This window comes from Pipra filicauda, unplaced genomic scaffold (genome assembly GCF_003945595.2).
Source record: "Pipra filicauda isolate LSUMZ 115617 unplaced genomic scaffold, ASM394559v2 scaffold324_size1259732_pilon, whole genome shotgun sequence".
Taxonomy (NCBI): domain Eukaryota; kingdom Metazoa; phylum Chordata; class Aves; order Passeriformes; family Pipridae; genus Pipra; species Pipra filicauda.
In genome coordinates this window covers 161666-184380 of record NW_024104448.1, presented here as the reverse complement: position 1 = coordinate 184380, position 22715 = coordinate 161666, and the positions used below count along the sequence as shown (strand labels likewise).

Sequence of the window (22715 nt, the reverse complement as noted above, 5' to 3'; positions counted from 1 at the left end):
GCCAATACGAGATAGACATATCCGATTGCAAAAGGCACAGCAGAAAGACTCCTTAGGTGGTAAATTCTGCAAGACACAATTCTTTCTGCAATGTCTTTTCTCCTCAAGGGTGATCCTGCGTGTGTTCTCAAAGGAGACAGCAGTGTTATAGATGGTGTGTCTCCAGGCCTCCCGATTGGAGGCCAGAGTAGACCAGTTATGGTGATCAATATGGCCAAGGCTGAGATGTTGTTTCAGGGAGTCCTTGTATCTTCTCTTCGGGGCTCCTCTCATGCGGCAGCCGGTGGCAAGTTCACCATAAAGCAAGATCTTAGGGAGGTGGTGGTTGGTCCTTCATCCTGGAGACGTGCCCTGCCCAGCACAGCTGTGTTCTCAGCAACATGGCCTCAATGCCTGTGACTGCTGCTTGTTCTAGAACAGATGTGTTGGTCACATAATCTGACCAGTGGATGTTTAGGATTGTTCGGAGGCAGCGTTGATGGAAGCGTTTGAGGAGTCGCAGGTGGTGGCGGTAGACGACCCATGATTCAGAACCATATAAGAGAGTAGACAGAACTATGGCTCTGTAAACACTGATCTCTCTACTTTTCCTCAAGTGTTTATTATGCCATACTCTTTTATGGAGTTTTCCAAAAGCACTATATGCCTTTGCTAACCTGTTGTCTATCTCTGCGTCAGTCTTACCATCCGAGGAGATGAGGCTGCCTAGGTAATTAAACTGCTGGACTGATTTGAGCTCTGATTGGCCAATGGTGATGTGGGGATGATGGGGGATTTCCTGAGGTGCAGGTTGATAGAGAACTTCTGTCTTCTTTAAGCTGACTTCCAGCCCAAAGAGCTCAGCAGCATCTGCAAAGCAGGATGTTAAACGCTGAAGAACTGCTTCTGTGTGGGCAACAAGGGCGGCGTCATCAGCATAGCAGCTTTATAATAAAAAAATAAAGAATATTAAAAGGAACGGACGGGAATCGCTGCTGCTGCCGCCTGGTGGTGACCTCGGGGTACTGCGCGTGCGCGATGACTCGCGCGTGACACCTTGTGACTAAAAGCGGTACTGCAGCAGAGTGGTACGCATGCGCACTTGCTCCACCAAAGCCGAGTGTCACGTGATAAGAAAGGGCAAAATGGCGATGATTTGGCGCATGCTCAGTAACAAAAGGATCCAATGAATCACGTTGTGAGAGAAGGCAAGGCAGTGGCTTTCGCGCATGCGCTGTCATTTGCAAGACGCCCTCGGTCACGTGGTCACTAAGGGCGGCCCTGTACAGATGACGCATGCGCAGTGACTTTGATGACTCTGCAGTGCTGCCTGCTGATACAGGGGCAGCACTATAGCGAAGGGACCTGCGCAGTGCCTGCCGCGGCTGTCCTTAAGTCCCTCAGGTCGCGCGCGCACCGAGGGGAAGGGCAGCGGAGAACGGCAAGCAGGCAGCGGCCCAGCGGAGCCCGCGGGGAGGGCGGCCGGGCCGGCACCGAGCGGGGAAGGAGCGGCCGCGATAGGGCCTGGCCTGTTCCCAGGGCTCGCCGGGACCTATGATCTCCCGTCTCTCCCGGGGGGGGAATAAAATGAACATTTTGAGATAAAGCCGCGGAAATTAGTGAGGGACATTCTGAGGGTAAAATCGGGGACCGGAAGTCAGGGCAGTCCCCTGAGCGAAAGTCCTCCAGTGCCGTACAAAAGATGGCGCCCCCCGGACCAGAAGTCCTCCAATGCCATACTAAAGATGGCGCTCTTTGGCAAGTTCTCTAAGGCCACACTAAAGATGTCGCTGCCCGGACCGGAAGTCCTCCAAGGCCACACCAAAAATGGCGGACGAGGCCCCCTCGCCTTAGAGAGGCGTGCCTCCGCTTGCCTGAGCTCCACCCCGTCCCCGACCCCACCCCGTGCTCGTAGCGCCGTCTTGGCGCGGTGCTTCCCACTGTGGGGACAGGGTGGGGCGCTCGCTGGCGCCGGGCGCGGGCGGCAGGTTCTCGGGCGGCGGCGGCGGGTTCTCGGGCGGCGGCAGGCACCGGCTCGGGCAGCCCCAGTCGGGGACGCGGCTCAGGCGCGAAGATCCCTGGCAGAGCGCGGGCCCGACGCTGAGGAGGCTCCGCGGCCGCGCTCGGCGCCCCTATCCCGTACTCTCCCGCCCCGTCCTTTTCCCGTCCCGCTCTGCTCCCGCCCCGCTCGGTCCCGCGGTGCCGTGGCGATGCTGTCGGGGCTGCGGCGGTTCCCCCCCCGGAAACGGCACAGGGCGGCAGATACAACGTCAGGCTCTGCAGGAGCCCTGGGGTAAGCAGGGCCCGGCGGGGACGCGGCCGCTCTTCTGCCTCTCCCCTGGCAGAAGAAGTCCCCTGGGGACAACAGGCAGTTTTCTTGCCTCTGGGGAGCCGCATCTGCATCCCGCTGGAAGGAGAACGTGCGGAGAGAGCGGCAGGCGGGAAGACCGTGTTCATATGTGCCCTGGGATTCCAGTTCCTCGGGGGGGGTCTGTGCTGACTCAGGTACAGAGGAAGTGTATCGTGGAGTACCCGTTTGTTCACCCGTTGGGCTCGGAAGAGACACAAGGGACATGAAATCCCAGGGAAACTACGCTTGCTGTAGGGCCTGGAGTGAGAAGCAGCCGAAGCTGTTTGCTCTTTGCTCGTTCCCGAGCTTCCCCTCAGTTCCCTGGGACTCCAGGTAATCATACCTCATCTTGGCTTTGCCAGGGGCCTTGCTGAAGAGTTTCGAAGTGTGGCACTGAGATTTTCTGTAGTTGGAATTGATTTCTCTTTCAGGACACGTCTCACTGGGCAGTCTGTGTTTTAGCACTTCCCAGGACAGGATAATTGCAGTGGAAGCCCAGAGCCTGGACTAGGAAGGCCCAGGCCTCTGCCAAGCCTCTGCCAGCCTTTGCCCAGCCAAGCTGCTTGGTGTTGATTGTGCCTAGTGCTGGTGCCACACTGTCTGCTCAGAGCTTGTTCCTTACCGTTCAGTTCTCAATAAGAGGGGAGCAAGAGGCAGAAGATCCCACTGCTACTGGGGCTGAACTGTCTGCAGTGCCTGGGGGCTGGGCAGGTCTTGGCCCCAATGCCTGCATTGCTCTGCAGTGGCCGGGGAGGGATCCCAAAAGTCATCCCCCCACGTGCTGTGCTGCACAGCACAGCAGGGGCTGGGTAGGCCGGTTCCCGGCCGGGGGACCCCAGGGGAGGCCGTGGTGGGACTGAGGGGCTGCTGCTCTCTGGTGATCTCTGGGTTTGCCCTGGAATCCCAAAGCCTCTGCCTGCGTGGGGGGATGAGACAAAGGTGACTCTAAATTGCTTTATTGTTTAGTGTTCTGGTGCTGAGTTAATGCTTTTGGCTTGTTCTCTGTCAATTCCCAGCCTCACTTAGGGCTTCCTGTGGAGCATGAAGTGCTGCTGCTGCCGGGAGAAAGAAATCCTTTGGGAAGCTGGGATACAAACAGCAACTCTGTGAATTGCTCAGCTTTTCATAGGTAAGAGCAGGTTTTAGGGAAGAAACCCCTCTAGTGAGTAATCAGAACAGAAAGGTGGAAGCCAGGAGTCTTTGACTTCCGCAGTGCACGTAATTTTCTTGTGCTCCTCTCTTTCAGGACAGGAAAAATCATTGACTTGGGTCCAGCGATGCCAAATGCGTTGGGGTGTGAGCAGCCAAAGGCAACAGGCTCCAGCCCCGCTGACCAGCACTGGGGGCACCTGGTCCTGCCCGTGGGGTGGGGTAAGTCAGAGGGACACATTTCTCTTCTCCTGGCTGTTGGCATTAGCTCTCTGGGAAATGGCTCTGTTTCCCACTCCAGGCTGGTCTTTGCCATGTGTGCTGGGAAGGGTCAAGAGGAAGGGAAGGGGCAAAGGGCCAGGTGAATGTGGGGTCATAGAGCTGTGGGGTTGGGCTGTGCTGAGAGGGGCAGGTCAGTCCCTGTTGGTGAGTCTGAGCATTGGTGTGGGGGTTCAGGAGGCTGGGGGGCCAAGCTCGGGGAGTGTTTGCAGCTCTGCCAGGGATGGAGTTGACACAGCGCTGGGGGAGAGCCTGGAGCTGGGCTGGGCCGTGGGACAGACGCAGGGGAGCCGTGGGAGGGTTTGGGACTCCCTGGAGGGAAAGGAGGGATGGATGGGCTGGATGGAGCCACGGGCTTGTGCTCGTGGGAACACACTTGTCCAGGGCGCCAGGATCCGGGTCAAACTCCAGTTACCCTCGTGTCCAGGGATGCAGAGTCTGAGGGATTGGATTTCCCTGTGGGTTTGCAGGACACCAGGAATGAGAGGAAATGTGGTGCCAGAGCTGTGTCCCACTGGGTTGTGTTTCCCTCTGAGGACAGAGAGCCTGTGGGCTGAGGTGAGGTTGCTGTGAGTGTTGGGATGAGCAATGCAGGGAACAAGGAGCTCAGAATTCCAGGTGCTGATGGAACCATTGCCTTAGGTGTGTTTAGTTTGTGTCTGTGGGAGCTGGGATTTGAGCTGGAGAGTTGTTGTTGGGAACAAAGGGTGAAGTAAACGTGTTCCACGGATGTGTAAGGATGGACTGAGAAGCAGGGAAAGGGAGTATTTCTAAACTGTATGAATATTCCCCCAGATGTGGGATGGAGCAGCGATGGAGGTGATTGAGTTTGTCCTGGGCCAAAATTCTCTTGAATGTTTTCAAGCATAAGTGGGAGGTTGCCTTGCCCTTCCCCAAAGCGCTGCAGGCACATGGGAGTAGCTCAGTGCTGGCCCAGTTCTGAGATATAACCATGTGGGAGAGGTTTAAGTCTTAATGACAACACTATTGTCTCTTGATGGCAAAGACTGGGCCTTACAGTCCCAGCCTGATGAGGGAGGACAGGAACTTCTGTTCTTCATGGCAAACCTTCTGTTACTCCTTATGCAGTTTTTTCTTTCCGTCGTAGGAGTTGCTGTCCAGAATCTCTCTGACAAAACCTATTGGAAAGTTAGAGGTAGGATTTGAATTTGGGTCTATTCCCTACAAAGTCCTGCAAAGCATGAAAGTCAGGGTTGATGACTGCTCTTAACAAAGGTTTATTAATATTCCGTCAGATTTCCCTCAGCTCTGGGCAGGACAGGTAAGGGTTAGGGTCGGCAATTGTGCAAGTAAAACCTGTTGATTTCTCCTGTGCGTGTGTCAGTTTGGCAGGGCTGGGACAAGGAGGACTCGTGCGAGCACCTCCAGAGACAGCGGGAATGGGAGCGTGCTGCGGAGAAGGAAAATTCCAGGTGATGAGTGCTGAGAAATTTGTACTTCCCGTGTCCTGTGCTCTGCACTTAGTTACGGGTCAGCTGCAGAAATTTCCTGGGGACCCTGGGAAATGATCCCTGGTCTGCTGAAAAGTGGGAGAATCCTGCTGTCAAAATGCAGCCCCTGAGGGGGGGCCCAAAAGAGCAGACCTGGGTATGCAAGTGTGGGAGAAACAAGGGAGAGAGCAATGTCTGGGTCATCCTCTGCGTCCAGGAGGGAGAGCACCAGCAAAGGCCATGGACTAAACCACTGAAGGTGCTGTTCCCCAGGGAGCCCCTGCACAGCAGTGAACTTCCTTCTGCACTTGCTGTCCCTTTCCCAGCGGAGCTGAAGCGTCAGGTGCAAGTGTTGCAGGGATGGAGCTGCCAAGGACAAACTGGGAGGGTGTTTGCGAAGCAAGGGGGTAGAATGAAGTCTTCACTTGCTTTATTTACCTCATTCCACAGAATTGGCACGAGAGGAAATACCTCAGAGGGGCTTACCTCCAAATAAGCCCTGAATATCCCAGGAGGTTTCAGCTGGGAGAAAGAAAACCACCCTAAAAATAGCCAGTGGGGATCATCAGGTTTTCCAGCCAAGGAAAATAAGGACAGCGATGAGGGAGTAGTGTTCCAATTAATAATGATTTGATGGGAATGAATTCTGTATGTTTTACAGTCCTTTTTATTCCTGGAATGATTTTAAAATTATGGCCAAAACAACTAATTTGGAGATTTTGTTTTTGAGAGGAAATGACACAAAATAAATGCAGGGAGAGAGTGTGGAATCATCCTGGCATCCTGGAGTGGTTTGGGTTGGAAGGGACCTTGGGGATCATCTCCTTCCACCCCTTGCCATGGGCAGGGACACCTTCCACTAGACTGTCCAGCCTGGCCTTGGACACTTCCAGGGATGGGGCAGCCAGAGCTTCTCTGTGCAAGCTGTGCCAGGGCCTCCCCACCTTCCTAGGGAAGAATGTCTTCATGATGTGCGATATTTCCCTTTTTTCTCTGCAGGAAGTGGGCTGTGACAAGGGGATGTCCTCCCACTAGGCTGAGGATCAGGGTGGGCTCTGCCCAGGGGATGACTGCCACTGCTGGACAGGGAAGAGCACCTTTGCCCCCACCCCCGGCAAACTGGGAAGGAGTAACATCTGCCTGCAGCTGACTGGAGTTCCTGTTGGCTCTGGGCTTTCTGTCCACGGGCCGGGGATCATGGCCAGAGTCCTTCAGACCTGGGGAACAGTGGCCTTCACACCATCCCTGCAGCCCGTCCAGCGCAGGCTGTTGCTCATCGGCCCCTGATCGCAGGTGGGTATGGAAGTGATGGTGTTAAGGGAATGCTGATTGTATTTCCCTAACTTTGGCAACGCAGTCATTAAAAAGAGAAAAGTAACAAGTCTATGGAAATCCCCCGCACTTGGGAGCTTCTGATGCTCTGGATTAAATCTTGGCTCTATAATGTTAAAACTGTGGGCGAGGGGCGGTGCCGGACGGGGCCGGCCCGGGGGTCCCTTCCCCGCGGGGTCGCAGCCGCGGGACCCGCCCCCGCCCCGCGCGGCCCCTCCCGGCGCGCCCCGCCCGTCGTTGGGGGCTGCGGCCGCTCCCGGCCCTTCCGGCACTGCCGAGGCTGCCAGGGAGGGACCGGCCTGTGCTGGGGGCAAGGGGGGTTGTTCCTTGTGTTCGAGGGCGGCAGCGGGAGCGGCGTTGCGGGGCGGGACGTGCGGGAGGTGTCGGGTGACGGCGGGGAAGCCGCGGCGGGGCCCAGGGGCTGCAGTTCTCGGGGCTTAGTGGGAGGAGCTGGGAGTTGGCACCGTGCGATTTTGGGGTGTTTTTTTCCCGCGTTTTTGGTTTCCTTTTCGACCACTGCGGTGCTGGGCAGAAAAGGCTGGAAAAGAAAGACGGGGAGTGGCTTCCCGACTCGTTTTGGAGACATTTGCCACCTTCAGAGGAGGCACAAATTCCCGCGGAGCTGAGCAAGAGGTGCGGGGAGTGCAGCTGGGTGCAGCGAACTGGGGCAGGGCTGTTACCAAGGGAGGGTGTGCGCAGTGCCCCAAAACCCGCACCCAAAACAGCTCAGAGCCAAGAGCTGCCGGCTGGCGCCGGCTCCTCTCCCAGCGCCTCTTACCGCGCGCCCGTTGCGCGCGCGCGCCTTCTGCGCCCGCTTTGAGCACGCGCCGCTCTGTGGCGAAGTGGCGGTCGCGGGGGTTGCAGAGGACGCCGCGGGACCGGCAGTAGCCGGCGGTGTGCGGGCGTCCGGGGGGCTGCAGTGGCTGGTTGGGGCTCGGCTCGGCTCGGCTCCCGGAGGTGGCAGGGCTCACTGTGGAGCGCTCAGTGCCCGTTCCGTGCGGGGGCTCGTCGGTAACTCCCCTCTCGGGGAATGACCCGTCCTGCGGCTTCTCCTGTCCCCAGGTGGGAAGGAGGTAGCACAGAGCTTGCGGACAAAGCCCCCGTGCAGGGCTGCGCTCCGTCAGCAGCGGCTGGCAGTAAAGTAGGGAGGTGCACTGGAGTGGGCGCGGCGGCAGTCACGTCTAGGTCGGCACGAGAAGCGCCGCCGAGCCAGGGATCAGCTGCCCCAGCCAGCCTCTCCCGCGGGCAGCTCTGTTTTCTGTGCTGTTGGTTGTTGAAGCCTCTGCAGAGATACAAATGTGGCACAGACACCTCTCTGGAGGTGTGAGCTCAGCTCAGGACAGGGCGAGGTGGCTCGCACGGGCAAGGGCAGCCTCCTGCTGCTGCTGCTGCTGGACCGGTTTTCAACCCAAAAAGGGAGGGAGATTTTGGGGCTGAATCGTTCACAGGGATATGTCTGGTTGAACGAGGTGCATCACAGCAACATTCAAAGAGCCTCAAATCCTGGAATTTGGGTCTTTCCAGTGATTGCTCGGTGGAAGCTCTTTGGAGAGAGGGGAGTCACGGCAGGTGTGCTGTCCCACACTCGGAGGGCAGGCGGCATCGCTTCCACGTGTGCTCCCAGAGAACCTCCACCTCTCAGAGGCTGGGAGAGGGGGAGCGGCGGGCGGATTTCTTGGCTGCGCCTGGTGGAGGGAATCCCTCACCCTCCGCCTCGCGGCCTGCCGGGGAGAACCGGCACCCGCTGCTGCCGGTGCCCGGGTGCACGTGCCTGGCGTCCCGGCACTGCCAGATCCTGCCCGTCCGTTCCTTGTGGCGGAGCGCGGCCAGGGGAGCTGGGCATCCGCGGTCAGGGGCCGCGCTGCCGCAGGGGGGAGAGGTGGAGGGGCCGGCGGCCCCCCAGGTAAGTGCTCCCCTGCTCGCAGGCGTGCGCTTGAATAGCTGCGTCATCCCTTGGGAGCTGCAGCCTGGGAATGTGTGTTTTCCAACGCTTCGGGCTCCTGGCGTCGATGGGTACAGATGGGAACACAGGCATGGAAAAGGGGGGGGCACGTGACAAGGGAAAGTGTTTCGCTGTTACAAGGGACCTGGTGGCATGTTTTGTTGTGGATGTTGTTATAAGAGACCTGGTCCTGTATGTGCAATGTGTAACTGTGGACGTTGTTACAAGGTAAATGGTTCTTTATGCGGGATGTTTTAGTTCCGTTTCCAAAAGGCTTTGAGGGGAGAGCTGATGTGCTCCCCAAAAGTCTCTGAGAAGGGCAGTTCAAGCAGTGCCTATGCAGTTTTGGGATTTAGGCTTTTGTTTTTACATTTCTGTCTTCTCACACTTGTTGTAGCGTGTGCTTGCCATGAAAAGTCACTCTGCCCTGAGAATTCCATGCTTTGCTGTAAAACTTTCTCCCATCTCCTGGCTGGTTCCCCCTGCTTTTTTATTCTTGCCCCTTTCCCCCTCAGTTTCACGGGCCTGTACATCTTAAAACATTTAGCTGTGTATTTTTCTGGCCTCTTGAGAAAAATAAATTAACGACTACCATAAATAAGGAACTTTTTTTTTTCTTTTTTTTTTTTGTGCTTTGGTACAAGGAGCTAAAAATATTTTTAGAACACTGATTTTGTCAACGTGGTTGGTGACCACTAAAAACACTGAGCAGCCTCATTGTTCTGTGGTGCTTTTTCCTGTTTGTGCCATAGTGAGATTATCATGAAATAATTTGCCAGCATGTATCACACACCTTTGGTAGTGTTTGTGGGCCGAGGACATGTGTGCTGTGTTGTTCAGCTATTGCTGTATTTCATGTACAATCCTCTTTCAAACTTCTAGCTCAGGCATAAGCTGACTTTTTTCTTTTCTTTTTTTTTTTTTTTTTTTTAGGATTAAGTGTTAATAGAGTCCCAGAATGCTTTGGTTTGGAAGGGACCTGAAAGATCAGTTCCTTCCAGCTCCCTGCAATTGCGACTGCCTTGATGGTTTCTTCATGAGACGGAAAACTCCTTGGGCAGATGCCTTTGGGATTTCTGCTTTGCTGCTCCTCTCCATCCCCCGCCTGCTGCTGTGACACTGCCGTCCCATGGAAAGGGCTTGAGAGGGCTGTTTCCCACCCCCAGTGATCTCCTCAGTGAAGGAAAACAATGTGAGTCTTTTGGGCCACTGCTGGGACCCAGGGCTTGGGTAGTTCATCCAGGGAGGGGTTGAGTCCTGACACTGTGCTGGTTTAAAGGTAAACCGGCAGGGGAAATGAACCCAACTCAAAAGAGAGATTATAAATCAGAATAACAATTAAAAAATACAGTAAATACAATTATACAGACAAACAATTGGTTTTAACCCACAAAACCCAAACGTATAACCCAGCACCCTGGGGCGTGAACAGAGTGGTGTTCTTTGGGCCCCCTGAGTCCAAAGTAAAAGGAGAGGGAAAACCTGTTGGTGAGAGTGCTGTTGCAGTCCGGTCGAGAGTGGTGGTCACAGTCCTTCTCTGGATCCCACGAGTGGTAAAAAAGTCCCAAGACTCCAAGATTATATATATTCTCAGGTTCAGGCAGGAATGCCCAGTACCTGCCTCAGGGCAGGGAGTTCCACAATGGCTGTGAGGACAGGAGCATCCTCCTATATCGCAGGCCTCTTAACACCCAGCTTATAGCCTAAGAGGTCAGGCGTGCTCTGGGCAGGTGGTGTAAATGGCCTATTGATAACAGTTTCTGGGAAAAGAGCATGGAAGGCTATAGAATACACAGTTTTGGGTTACACCCATACAGTGATGAACTGGTCCCAGCTGTTCTAACTAGGACAGACACAGATTAGTCAGCTGGTAAGTGACTTCTTGTGTTATCTTTGGAACATAAACTTCTGTTTAATGGTTTGGGCAATATCTGTGTGTGGCTGATACTCATCCCGGTGGGTTCCCACAGCCAGACCTGCTCCCCATGTGCCTTGCCCTGAGCAGTTGTGCTCTCCTTGGCTCTTGCACAGCAGCAGCTTCAAGCTCTAATTGCCAAAAAACACTGAAATGCCTGGGCTGCCTTTGGGCTCCTGGGTGAGCCAGTGGCTGTTGGGTGTAGCTGCTGCATTTACTGTAGGCTTCCCTAATTCCCGTTTTCTTTGTGGGGTTCGTCTGTGGGAACCAATCAGCAAGGCAGGGCTCAGGAGGTGAGTTAGGGCAGGAGTAAAGGTAAACACAAAGACAAGGGTCATTCTTAGGATGCTTCTCTGGTTTTGTAGTTGTGGTTTCAATGTTGCAGGGTTTGCTCAAGAGCTGAGTCTCCTCCTTTGTGTGCAGGAAGGCTCCTCTTGACCAATATTTGCACAATTAGCTGCAGAGTAGCTACGCATTTGTCATGGTTTAAGATCCCCAAAATTCTAATTCCCTAGTCTAAGCCCCCTCCCACATCTCAACCTAATGTGGGATGATTTTTTTTCAGACAAAACACCAGACTCAAAGTGGGGGAAAAGGAATATATTACAATGACTGTACAAATAAATATTATAATACATTATACACACGATCACAAGTATCTCTACCATGATATAAGTATTTACAATGGATCAGATCTCTTCTCCCCTCCAAATAAAAGTCCAGGAGGGAAGAAGGACAGATCCCTTCTAGTCTCTGAGCAGTTTCTCTACGGCAGCAGTCATCTGTCCTCTTCACATGCATGCAGCTGATAGCTGGATTTCTTTCAATACACACAAGGGGATCTCCAAGCCCCTTGGCCCGTCGTCTCCAAACGAAGGGTCTTCAAGACACAAGGGGGTCTCCTTTCACCCCTCTTGGCTCTCCTTCGACTCCAAGCGAAGGTCTCACCTGTGGACTGCCAGCAGGGACTAAACTCGCTTCACCACAGGCATATCACAAAATGCAGGGGCATCTTCGTGATATGTCCCTTCCTCAGGGGCGTTCACCCCGGAGTCAGAACATCTTGGGCAGCATTCAGTTGCAAGCCTTTGCCTCAAGAGTTCTACCAGAGCTCCTGTGCTCTGTCTCAGGCTGCCACCTTGGCAGCAGTGGCGAGGGGGGGGGTGGAAGGCCAAGGTCACCCCCCTCTGCATTCCTCTCCGTCCCGGTCCAGCTTCCCAGGACGCTCTGAGCTTTTCAGCTCCTCTCTGCAGTGCATGTCGCACTTCACCCCTCCCTTCTAGGACGTGAGGGGTCTCCAAGGAGTTTGGGGGGTCTGGTTCAGTTCTTACCCCCAAAACTTTGTAGCTCTGCTGCTGACTCTCTTTTCTCGGCTCTCCTTCCAGGAGTCCTCTCTGCGGTGCATGCCGTTTGCTGTTTGGTTCAGTTCTTATCTGTCCTGGCTCTTAGCCATAGTCTCTGGACGCTGCTTCTGCTGCCGCTCTGTCTCTGCTCACTCACAGTGGAGAAAACTTTCTTAGCTCTCACCTGCAAGCAACTAGCCCAGCTTTATGCTGTTCCAGGTCCCCGCAGGCCCCCGCTGGGGGCTTGGGGGCCAAAGCCCCCCCCAAGGGGCTTCTGCCCTCTGCTCCTCGTGGCCTCAGAACATGGCTACCACTTCTACAACCAAACTACAACTCACCTTCTGTTCCGTTTGCCTGTGGTATGTTTACATCTCGCAGGAGCGCAGATTGGACAAAACTTCAAAACTTCCAGGGGTCACCACCCCCTGGGGTTTTACCATTTTCTTAGCTTCAGGGGGAAAACCTGGTTCAAACTACTAGAGCATTGCACATCTTGCAAAGCTGCTTTGGACCACAGCGCCAATAGTTTCTCTCCCCTGGTTTTGTGAGTTCCTCTGCATCCTTCACCTCTGCCTTTGGAATGGCTGTTGCTCAGTTGAATAGTGTTACCAGGTAAGGCATGGGCTTGAGAGAAATGGTGGCACTTCCTTTGCAAATGGTGAAAATGAGCACATGTTGAGGGCAGTGACTTTGAGAGGGCTGGAGGCAGTGCTTTTCTTTTCCCTTTGGGACTCTTGGTGAAGCAGACTGAAACTTTTCTGGCATTAGTGTCATGTCTGATGTCAAGGGTAGGTTGATAGGGAAAATAAACAGAAATAAGAGTAGTTCCTTTAAAAATACTTTGTGTTTTCCCCCGGTAAAAAAAAAAAAGGGGGGGGCCCATCAGATAGTTTGTTTTGGGCTTCTTTTGGCTAAGAACAAAGAAATGAGATAATAAAACCCAATGAACTGCAGAATTTGAGAGACAGCCAGAAGCACAACATGCCGTCTGTTCATTGTGACAGGGATTGTGCTGGTTTAAGAGTTAACCAGCAGGGGAAATGAACTCAACTCAAAGGAGAGATTATAAGTCAGAATAACAATTTACTAAAATAATACAGTAAGTACAATCATACAAACAAACAATTGGTCTTAACCCACAAAACCCAAATGTATAACCCAGTACCCTGGGGCATGAACAACGTGGTGTTCCTTGGGCCCCGCTTGAGTCCAAAGTAAAGGGAGAGGGGAAGAACCTGCTGGTGGGAGAGCGGTTGCAGTCTAGTCAAAAGTGGTGATTGCAGTGAGATGCTGGGGGGAGAGCTGTTGCAGTCTGGTCAAAGTGGTGATTGGAGTCCAGTATAGGGTGGTGATCCAAGTCTGTTTGAGAGCGATGAGCCGCAGTCCTTCTCTGGATCCCACAGAGTGGTTAAAAATGTTCCAAGACTCCAAGATTATATATCCTGCAGTTCAGGCAGGAATGCTCAGCACTTCCCTCAGGGCGGGGAGTTCCACAAAGGGTGTGAGGACAGGAGCATCCTCCTATCTCACAGGCCTCTTAACACCTAGTTTATAGCCTGAGGAGTCAGGCTCTATGGGCAGATGGTGTAAATGGTTCATTGATAACAGTTTCTGGGAAATGGCATGGAAGGCTATAGAATACACAGTTTTGGGTTACACCCATACCCTGATGAACTGGTCTCAGTTGTCCTAACTAGGACAGGGATGTCCATGTGTTTCTTTGGGATCTGAAATGAAGGGACTTGAGGCAGAGTTCTGTTTTATTTTCCCTGACAGAGGCAAATTGGAAATCATGTATTTATTATTGTTATTATTATTATTAGGCCATCTCTAAATGAGCTCGTGGTTGGTTTTTCTTTCTGGTTTTGCCTTCTGCTGTCCCTTCCATTTGCAGTCCTGCTCCCCTGCTGCCCACCTTGAACAGGTGCCTTTGGTACTGCCCTGGTCACTGGCGTGGTTTCTGTGACTGCACGGGGGGTTCCTGAGGGCCCTTCCAGCCCAAAGCATTCCGTGACTCAATGCTGAGCAGTGTGTGTCCAGTGGAGCCTGCAGTGGCAGAGGGGCAGCGAGTGGCACGGGGAGGCTGTTTAGGTTGAGGGATCCGCTATCTCTGCGCCTCAGGGTTTGGTGCCATACCCGGTGTCACCAGCACATGTTGCCCCCACCAAGGCTCCGCATCCCGGCTGTCGCATCTGCTGAGCGGGACGAGCAGAACCTGGCTCTCGGTTCCATCAACCAGAGGAGGGAATGAGCCCTGGTGCTGGCCATTGGGGGGACATTGGACTGGTGTTACCATCTGCTCTCTTCCCTTTTGCACTGTGTGATTCTGCCTTGATCAGAGAAGGTATGAAATGAAGCAGGAGGGGGAGCTCGTTTCCTTTCTGTGAGCTCCAGGCTTGAGACAGCTGCAGAGCAGCTTGTTTTCAAATATTCTTACCGAACACAGTCAACTTGAACCTCCCTTGGGCACCTTTGGATCCTTCTGTGCTGCTGCTCCTCTGCTCCTTTACCTGGGAGCTGTGGGCTCTGAAACACCTGGCTACTGGATGGGTTTTTACCTGTACAAGATTTTTTTTCTTAGAAAAGCAATCAGGTCCAATGAAAACATGTTCTGTTTACAAACCACACAGAAGCAGATGTTTTGGTACACTAGTTAATAGGATGCTTTGTGGAAGATGCCAGGAGGTAAATTAGTTGGTTCAGCTGGAGAATTGTGCCAGTTGGTAACATCAGTGCTCGGTGCTGATAATCCTGGACCGTTTTGTTCTGATGCTTAAAGCTTTGTGCCATGTTTTCTGTTGTCCTGCCTCTGTGTCTGCCTCTCAGTTAGTGTTTTCCACACTTTTAGCAACTCAGTCCCTCTTTGGGGAAATAAAACCTCTCTCACCTACCTCCAGTCTTTCTTTTGTGCAAATAGCAACTCTCTCAGTGTGCAAATGGCCACGTAGCCATGCTACCACATTTTTCTGATATGTTCTGCTAAGGAGCAAATAACTGCTGACAGTTCATTGACTGTCCTTATTTTGGTTTCGTTAGCCCCAAGTCGAGTGGGGTAGGGTAGGTGTCCGTGGGCTGCTTAGGGATTCCTTGGACAGTGGTAGACACTTAAGTGCTTCCTGGGCTTTTCCTGAACTTGTGATGGCTGCACACTCCAGTGGAAAAGACACAGAAGGCAATCTGAGACTGTAGAGATCAGTTCAGTGACAGCAGTGTGCCAAGTGATGTCTGCAGCATAAGCCTCTCAGACAGGTAAAGCAACACCTTCCTTTCTTGAGCATGGGCCTAGGAGAGGTTTAGGTCACCACAAGCAAGAAACCAATGAATTTTTGTTTCCCTCTTCAGACTTCTGCCAGCTGTGTACCATCCACAATGTCTGTTGCCTCGATAAATGTAAATGAAATTTGCTAAATCTGCCAGAAAAGCAAAAGCATCTCCAGTTTGTATGGCTGAAGATAGAACATGAAGGTGTACTAGTACACATCCTAGTACTGGGTGTGAATCCTGGTGGTTTGGGGTTGTGTGGTGCCTCTGGTCCTTCAGAAGTCGGGGCAAGGCTGAAGGAAGGAGGGAAGCCCCCATGGCTGCAGGTGAGGACAAGATTGTCTGTTTCAAACCTGCTTAGTCCAGAATTGGGAAAAATGGGAGAACAAGTTTTCTCCCTCTTTCTGTCCGGCACTGGGCAGAAGTTTAAGATGGTGCTGCACTGAGCTCTTTATTTTGTGGTATATGTTTTTTCCCTTGGTTTTTAATTTATTTCTAAGTGATGCAGTGAGGAGCAGAAATGAGTGTGTGTGTGTGTGTGTGTGTGTTTGCTTCCCAGCAAATCCAGATGTGACGTGGAAAGCATAAGTGAGGATTTCCAGCCTTGACTGCCCAGGCAGTCTGGAAAAGCTTAGTAGCTGAACAATAGGTATTTGTATCACATGTGCGTTTCTCTCTGGGGACCATTGAGTTCACTGTGTGTGAAAGTCGTCCCTGAAGAAGCGACACTGAGCAGTTTTTGATAATTGCAAGTGTAACGTCCTTAACATTCTTAACACAAGACAATATTAAGAATGTCTTTCAAGAGACCCATATGTGTTTGGGTGGCTTTGTACTCTAGACAGTGGATTTGTTAGACTGGCAGAAATGCTTGTCCACCTGGAAGTGTGCTGCCATAATCAATATTCCCTGCTTAAGAATTAATTAGTTTTTTTACCTTTTTTTTTTTTCTGTACAGATTGTGGATAGTTTGGGGAAAATATCTGTGATAACTAAATGAAATATGTTTAAGCATTTCCTTTCTAGAGGGGTGACTTGTTATTTTGTTATGAATCCTCAAGGAAATGAAACCAGAGTCTGATTTGCCATTGGGTCCCTGCAGTTCATAATCTGCTGGACCAGGTTTTTTTTGGACAAGATAGTTATTAACAAAGTGCAAACTCTATCTAAGATGAGCTAAATAGCTACAAAAGAGAAATGGTTTCCAAAGAATTGGATATCAGTTTTCTTTTGGAGTAGCTTTGCCTAAGGCAGGGATGCTCCAGTGTCTGCACCTTCTTCCAGCTTCTTCCCGCGAAGGTGCCACACGAGCACACGTCCCCAGAGCGCCAAACTTGGGGTGTTGTGTATGAAGTGAAAAGCAAAGCAGCTTTCCTCCTCTGCAGTACCTCAAGGTTTACAGTCCTGTGCCAGGCAGTTGTTCTGAGCTGCAGTATTTCCCTGTGCCGAAGCCGAGGGAGAACCAGAGAACCCCCAGCCCACGCCAGAGACTAGACAGGATTTTCTGCCCAGCCCCCTCCAACCCAGTGAGGGGCAGGTTGGGAATGAGGTCCTGTGAGGGCTCTGTTGTGGTGTGGAAGTGGCTTTCACAGACACACTGGCAGCAGCTGAACGTCTGCCAAGGCTACTTTGCTTAAATGCTTTTGGTGTCTTGGCTGCACAAATCTTGGATGTGGTGTGAGTGCAGATGTGCTCGAGGCTGGCAGGGCTTTCAGCGTTCCGTGTTGAGAGGGTAGGATGGTATGTTGGCACACGTGTCATGCGGGAGCTGGCACCCACCTGGGCCACATCCTCACCAAGTTGTGCCATCCTTGCCTTGTCAGTGTCACTTGGTTCCTATGCCCCCATTAGACCTATCTGGAGGTTTCCATCGATTGCTCCAACCCCTCCCAAGTCAGGGTTTATCTGCCCCAAAGCAGGCTGCCGGCCTGCAAGAGGTTTTTTTTTTCCCTTTGACTTTTTTCCTCTCCAAGTTTGCCATCATGCTGTGGAAGTTGCTCCTGAGAAACTGCTTCTCAAGTGTATTTCATCATTATTGCCTGAGTAACAAGGTTGGGAATAAATGCATTTGCTTTGACTTGATACCAGTTATGGATTATGTGCGGTTCTTTTCCTCTGCCAATTTGTTTTGGTAGCCTCTTCCTTTTTCATCTGCCATTCCCTGAAGTTTTGCTTTCGTTACTGCCGTGAAAGTTGCGTGCTGATTTTTACCCTGCTTTTCGAGCTGTTACCTTTGGGCAGGCCTCTTCTGAAGACCCCCCCAGAGGAAGTAAGGCACACTATAAATTCAACAGCCTTCTGCTTAGTAATGCTTTTCCCGATGAGTGTATTTTGGCATCTGAGGAAGGGAGTGGATGGTGACCGGTGGCTGCTTTCCTCATGCATGGGGATGGGAGCATGTGCCCACAATCAGGGCTCTTTTCTGACCGTCTTTGGTGATGAGTGGCATATGGTTAGAGAATTGCTGTCCAGATCGATTGTTCTGACCACAGAGCTCTTTCATTTTGCACTTAGGACTCAAGTGGTCAGGTGATTCTCCTTAACGCAGGGAGCAGGAGTGCTGCCTGTGGCATATATATTGATTTTTTGGCAGCAGTCAGTCTGGCAGGAGCCAGCCAGGCTGGACTCCACGGTGCGTGGGAGGACAGGACGCGACGAGGCCACGCGTCGCTGGCTCAAGCAGGGCCGTGTATCGGGAGTGGAGATGGCACTGCCTGTGTTCACCTGGTGGAACACCGGGATCTGCTGGGGGTTGTGCTGCGGGGGTTTGGGCAGGAGCTGTGTGGTGCCCTCAGCACTTGCCCTTGTGCAGTCCAAGGAAAGGGCGTTTCATTGCATTCCCAGGAACTGCTCCAGCAGCTGTAGACTTCCCCTTGCATTCTAAGGCTAAGGATGTGGTGACAGCAAGAAGACAATTGGTGGGATTGGAGACCATTTGCTGCATTTTGGTTAGATGTGTAACTTGAGTAATGCGTGTGTTTTCTAGGAAAAAACATTCCATAGTAGCAGAATGGTTTTCATAGACACCAAGTGAGTGCCAGGTCACACCATGAGCCTTCAGGCTCTGTAAGTACTGCCAGAGCCTTGGTGAAGCCTTGAAGCGTGACCCGACTGCCGGTGCTCAGTCTGGATCTGGCGCACGGCAGCCTTTGCGCCGCCTCAGTGTATCCCGGCAGCCTTTGTGCCACCTCTATGAGTTCTGGTGGGCTTTCTAAAATGAAAACTAAAATAAAGTAAAAAACAACCCCAAAATATACTAAAAAAGAAAATCCATGACAATCCAAAGGGAGCTCCTGAGTGGTACGCCTAGGCTGCCGAACTGTGCCGGGAGCTCCTCTGGCGGGAGGAGGGTGGGCAGTGGCAGCGGCCCTGCAGCCCCAGGCGGCAGCCCCGAGCTGGGCTGTGCCCGGAGGGGGCTGTGGGGCCGCTCCGGCCGCAGGACTGGGCAACTGCGGGGCTGGGGGTGGTGCTGGCCCAGCCCACTGCAGGTCTGTCCCTCTCTGCTGCCTTGCCGAGCAAAAGTGTCCCTGGCCGGCTGGCGGATGCCCCGCAGAGAGAAGAGCCCAGCCCTGGGAAGGCAGGAGACTGGGCTCAAGCTGCTCCGAACTGCTGTGGTGATCGATTTGAAGTTTTGGGATTGGTCGTTTCTGTCACTGCCTTACCATGGGTTCATTTAAAACAATAACTTAAGAAACCCTCGTCTGGACCGCAGGAACCACGAAGTCTGAAGTTCCCGAAGCAGCAAGAGCAGCAACAGCAACGGCAAAACTGCTGACCCGGAGAAACCGAAGTGATTAAAGGAAATTGCTGCAAATCAAGAAGCCAAACTTTAGAAAGTGACAGCCCTGAAAGGCTAGGTGGAGCAGAAAAGACTCAGCATTGGGAAATTAGGTGAGTTGCTGCTCGGGGAAAGTAGCCCATGATTTTTCATGAAATACAGTTCATGGAACTCTGAAATTTTGGGTGATTTCAGTGATTCACAGGAGTTATTTACAGTATTCTGGGCAATGTTAATTGGAACCATTTCACATCTTGTGTTCACCAAGAACACTCACGAATTACCTTGAACAAAATATGCTTTCTTACTGTATTTTAAAATAGGCCATGAAAGCACCCTATATTTGGAGCCTAGCATGTCTGCTCTTTAATCACAGTATAGGCTTTTTTCCTTCCTTGAGTATCTTTGTGTACCATAGTAACTTTTTCCATCCTCCGTGTCAATACCCTACACATTTAGAGTGTTATTTTCTTGGCCTATAGCAAAGCTTAGCCTGATACCCATGTTGCCTTTTATGCAAGAAGTAATTTAATGGCCACATTGGCAGCATATTTCCTTGTTAGTGATGCCAATCTGACCAGGGTCTGGCTTGCTACAGTCCTACTTGTGTGCTTGTAGGTCAGCACATTGATGCAATGTGAAACATTTATTTCAGACTTAATATCGACACATATTCTTCTGCCTACCTTTTCATCCTCTCTGTATACATATTGAGAAGAACTTGTTGTTGCCAGCCTGAGTCAAATGAAAATATATTGGTTTGTTAAGGGAAAATATAAATACATTGTTTTAGTAGGAAGCATTGGGCTTTACAGATAAAGCAAAGGTGGTTCTCTGTGGGGAGAATCTATTTTCTGTTCGGGTTCTACTGCACAAAATTAACATCAGTTTAAAGGCATAGAAGGATGCCTTTAAGATCTTGGATCTTAAAGACCTGGGAGCATGTGAATCTCTTTCCCTGCACCATCTCCAAGAGGTCTAGTCTTGGTACTCGCTGGAATTCTTACTGATTTCTCAAACTTTTGTTCTATACTAGAACAGTTCTGGCAGTGGGAGCAGCTGATGACAATTGTTTGTAATAGACCCTAAAAAGCCCTCCCAGTCTGTGTTTAATGAAACAGCTTGAGTGCTTTGTCACTGGCTTCTTAGGGCTTAAATCCAGAGTTTGAAATGATGTCTTGTGGTTGAGTGAGTGTCTTCCTGATGAATTTGGCAGGCATTCGGTGAATTTGGGCTTCTGCAGGTGAATTCAGTCTGGTGTTGTGCTTTTGTTTGTTTCCGTACTTGGGACAGTGAACCAAATGTCTTTTTCCCTCGCCGTCGGTGCTCTGAGGAGACCAAGTGTCCAGAATGGTGCCAGTGACTTTGCTTGTGCGCCTGCTGGGTGGAGGAACTGGTTTGGCTCTGTGTGGCCCTGCTCTGGAGGCCAGCAGGGCGCTCTCTGGGTGCCCTGCAGTGCTGCCCCGGGAGCAGAGCAGCCCACGCTGGGCTGTTCCTCAGGGCAGCTCTTGTGCTCTCTCTCGTCCTTTGCAGCGGAGGAGGCGGACCAGCTGAAGAGCCTGTTGCAGCCAAAGCAGCGCGAGCTGGTGCTGGCCGTGCTGAAAGCAGAGGAACCGCCCTGCCACCGGAGATGCTGAGGAAGGGCCGAATTGGTGGTTACCACGACAACCCATGGGCTGTAGCTGAGCTCCACCCACTGCCTGCCCAAGGAGCTGCAGGTAATGGAAAGCCAGCTTGTGACCCCCAACTCTTAAGGGCTTCAAAGACGGTTGGGTCGTTTCTGAGCTCCTTGGAAAGAAACGCCACTGCTCCTGTTCCTGCCGGACCCATGTGGCTTGCCTGCATGCTGAGGATGGAGGGGCGGTTGTGCCGAGTTCAAGGGAAAGGGAGGAAGGAGCACACTGTGCATATCCTTTTCCTTTCTGCACATTTGGAGATTAAGCAACTCCTGCAGATATTGGGGCTCTTGGAGTCCTGTGGATGCAGAGTAGGGTGGGGGCCAAGGGGCAGGAGGGCTTTGCAGGGAGGATGCTGCCCCAGAGGGACAGGCAAACACGACTTGTGCTCCGGGCTCACGGTGTCCGGAAACGAAAGCGGGGGCTCTGCAGGCGCAGCGGCTGCAGTGGGGGCTGAGGCAGGGCCCCCGCTCGCCACAGCCCCTCCTCGTGGGAAAGGCCCTGCTGGCCACAGACAGGCAGCAGGACCAGTCCCAGCTGCTCTGCAAGGCACGGGCCAGGCAGCTCTTGAAGCGCTGTGCAGAGCTCAGCCCACAGCAGACGCTTCCAGGAGACGCTGTTCTGCCGCGCCACAACCTTCTGCTTGTTGGGGACATGGCAGGGCATCCTCTGCTCCCTGAGGTGCTGTTACGACCCGCCCCAGAAAAAGGGAGGGGGGTAACCCAGGTTTTATCAATAATTCCCTTGGGGTGGATTAGAGTGAAACGACACTGAATAATTGGTGTCTGAAAACATATACTGGCAAGGTTTATTTTAACAATTCTCTATCAACAGGCATGCTAGCATTTCTGTGTTGTCATATAACAATGTGGCATAGAGATAGAAAATGCATAGGGGACAATTTTGCATCAACAGGTATGCTAGAATTTTAGGTGCTGTCATATAACAATGTGACATAGAGATGACCTTTGGGGGGGGGGAGAAAATGCATAGGGGAGAGAAAAGCAAGATAAGAGTAAGGGAAAGAAAAGCTGAGAATGGACAGATGTATATAGTCACCGCCCACGGGGTCCAGCGATGAAACTTGGTAGTTGCAGCTTCCATGTCAGTTGAAGTGGTGGCCTTGATCCGCCGGAGGTGAAAGAGGGAAGCCCCCACACTCCAAGAAGTTATGAGTTATTATATCCATGGTCAGTGTCACGGGCCATGCCTCGAGCCTCCAATCTCTCCCTGGGCCCTGCGCAAGAGCTGCTGTGTCTGGCCTGGTTCCCGCCCTTTTCCCGACTGCCAGAGGGGAGGATGGACTCCTATGGGCCATCAGAGGTCCTGCCCCTTCAATTGCCCATCAAACGTCAAAAGCCTGCGAACTCAGCTCTTGCTTTTTCAGGGCTTCACATCTTCAGCACTGGAGGGAGGGAGGGGCCGGATTGCTCATCAGAGGTATAATGCAAGTCAAAAGCCTGCAAAAGTCTCCTAGAATGCATAAATCATCAAACATTTCAGTCTCTGACAGGTGCATTGACAGTGCCCTGTCCAGACAGTGCTCAAGCACCACACAGGAACCACCCCTGGGGCGGGTGGTTCAGGGCTGAGGAAGGATCACCCTGGCCAAGGGCCCTGACAGCCCTGGGTGCTCAGTCCCTGTCAGCTCTCCTGCCCTGGCACCACCCTCATGCCCGGCCCCAGAGGTGTCCAGCTCTTTGGCCTGCCCTGAGGAGCCCCCGGGCTCACGGTGGTGCCCCCAGGGAGGCTCTGACATTGCCCCTGAGACACTACTGCAGAGACGCCAGCACTGCTACCAGTTCCACGAGCCCTCAGGGCCTACACAAAGGCAAGGACACAAAGGGACAGAGTGGAAGGGAGAAGATCCCAGAGCTGAAAAGGGCACGTCCTGCTGTAGTCCATTGCCAAGGTTCCCAGGAAGCAGCAGCCCTGACTCCCAGGCAGCAGAGGCAACCAAGGCTATGAGGGGCAGCTCTGGGGGCTACCAGGGCTCTGCTCAATGGGTCCTCTGAGCTCTTGGCTCCTGAACATCCACCTGCCTGCTGGGGGTGCCCCAGGTGTAGCAGAGATGGGAATAGATGACAACTGAGACAAATCACTTCCTGCTGCTTAAGCGAGTTCAGCTCAACTTGGAGCCTGGATCCATATGTCCACAAGGTTTCTGAATCACAAAACACCCTTTGGAGGCCAAGAATAATATTGCAGGTCTGTATAAATAAAAATGCAAACAAAGCAACCAACCACCAACTCACAAGAA

The 22715-nt window shown here is 52.5% G+C and overlaps 1 long non-coding RNA gene across 3 annotated transcripts; it reads left to right on the top strand.

The window, feature by feature from the left end:
• Positions 1-2002: 2002 nt before the first annotated feature.
• Positions 2003-21492, top strand: LOC113998108. 3 transcript variants are annotated; one of them, XR_005564463.1, is made up of 7 exons: positions 2003-2272; positions 3346-3458; positions 3576-3700; positions 6208-6501; positions 9416-9674; positions 18714-18892; positions 20313-21492. It is a non-coding gene; the product is annotated as an uncharacterized LOC113998108 (long non-coding RNA). The 3 variants fall into 3 exon arrangements; XR_005564464.1 differs by having other exon boundaries at positions 2003-2662; XR_005564465.1 differs by lacking the exons at positions 2003-2272; positions 3346-3458; positions 3576-3700 and adding an exon at positions 3715-5190.
• The last annotated feature ends 1223 nt before the right edge of the window (positions 21493-22715 follow it).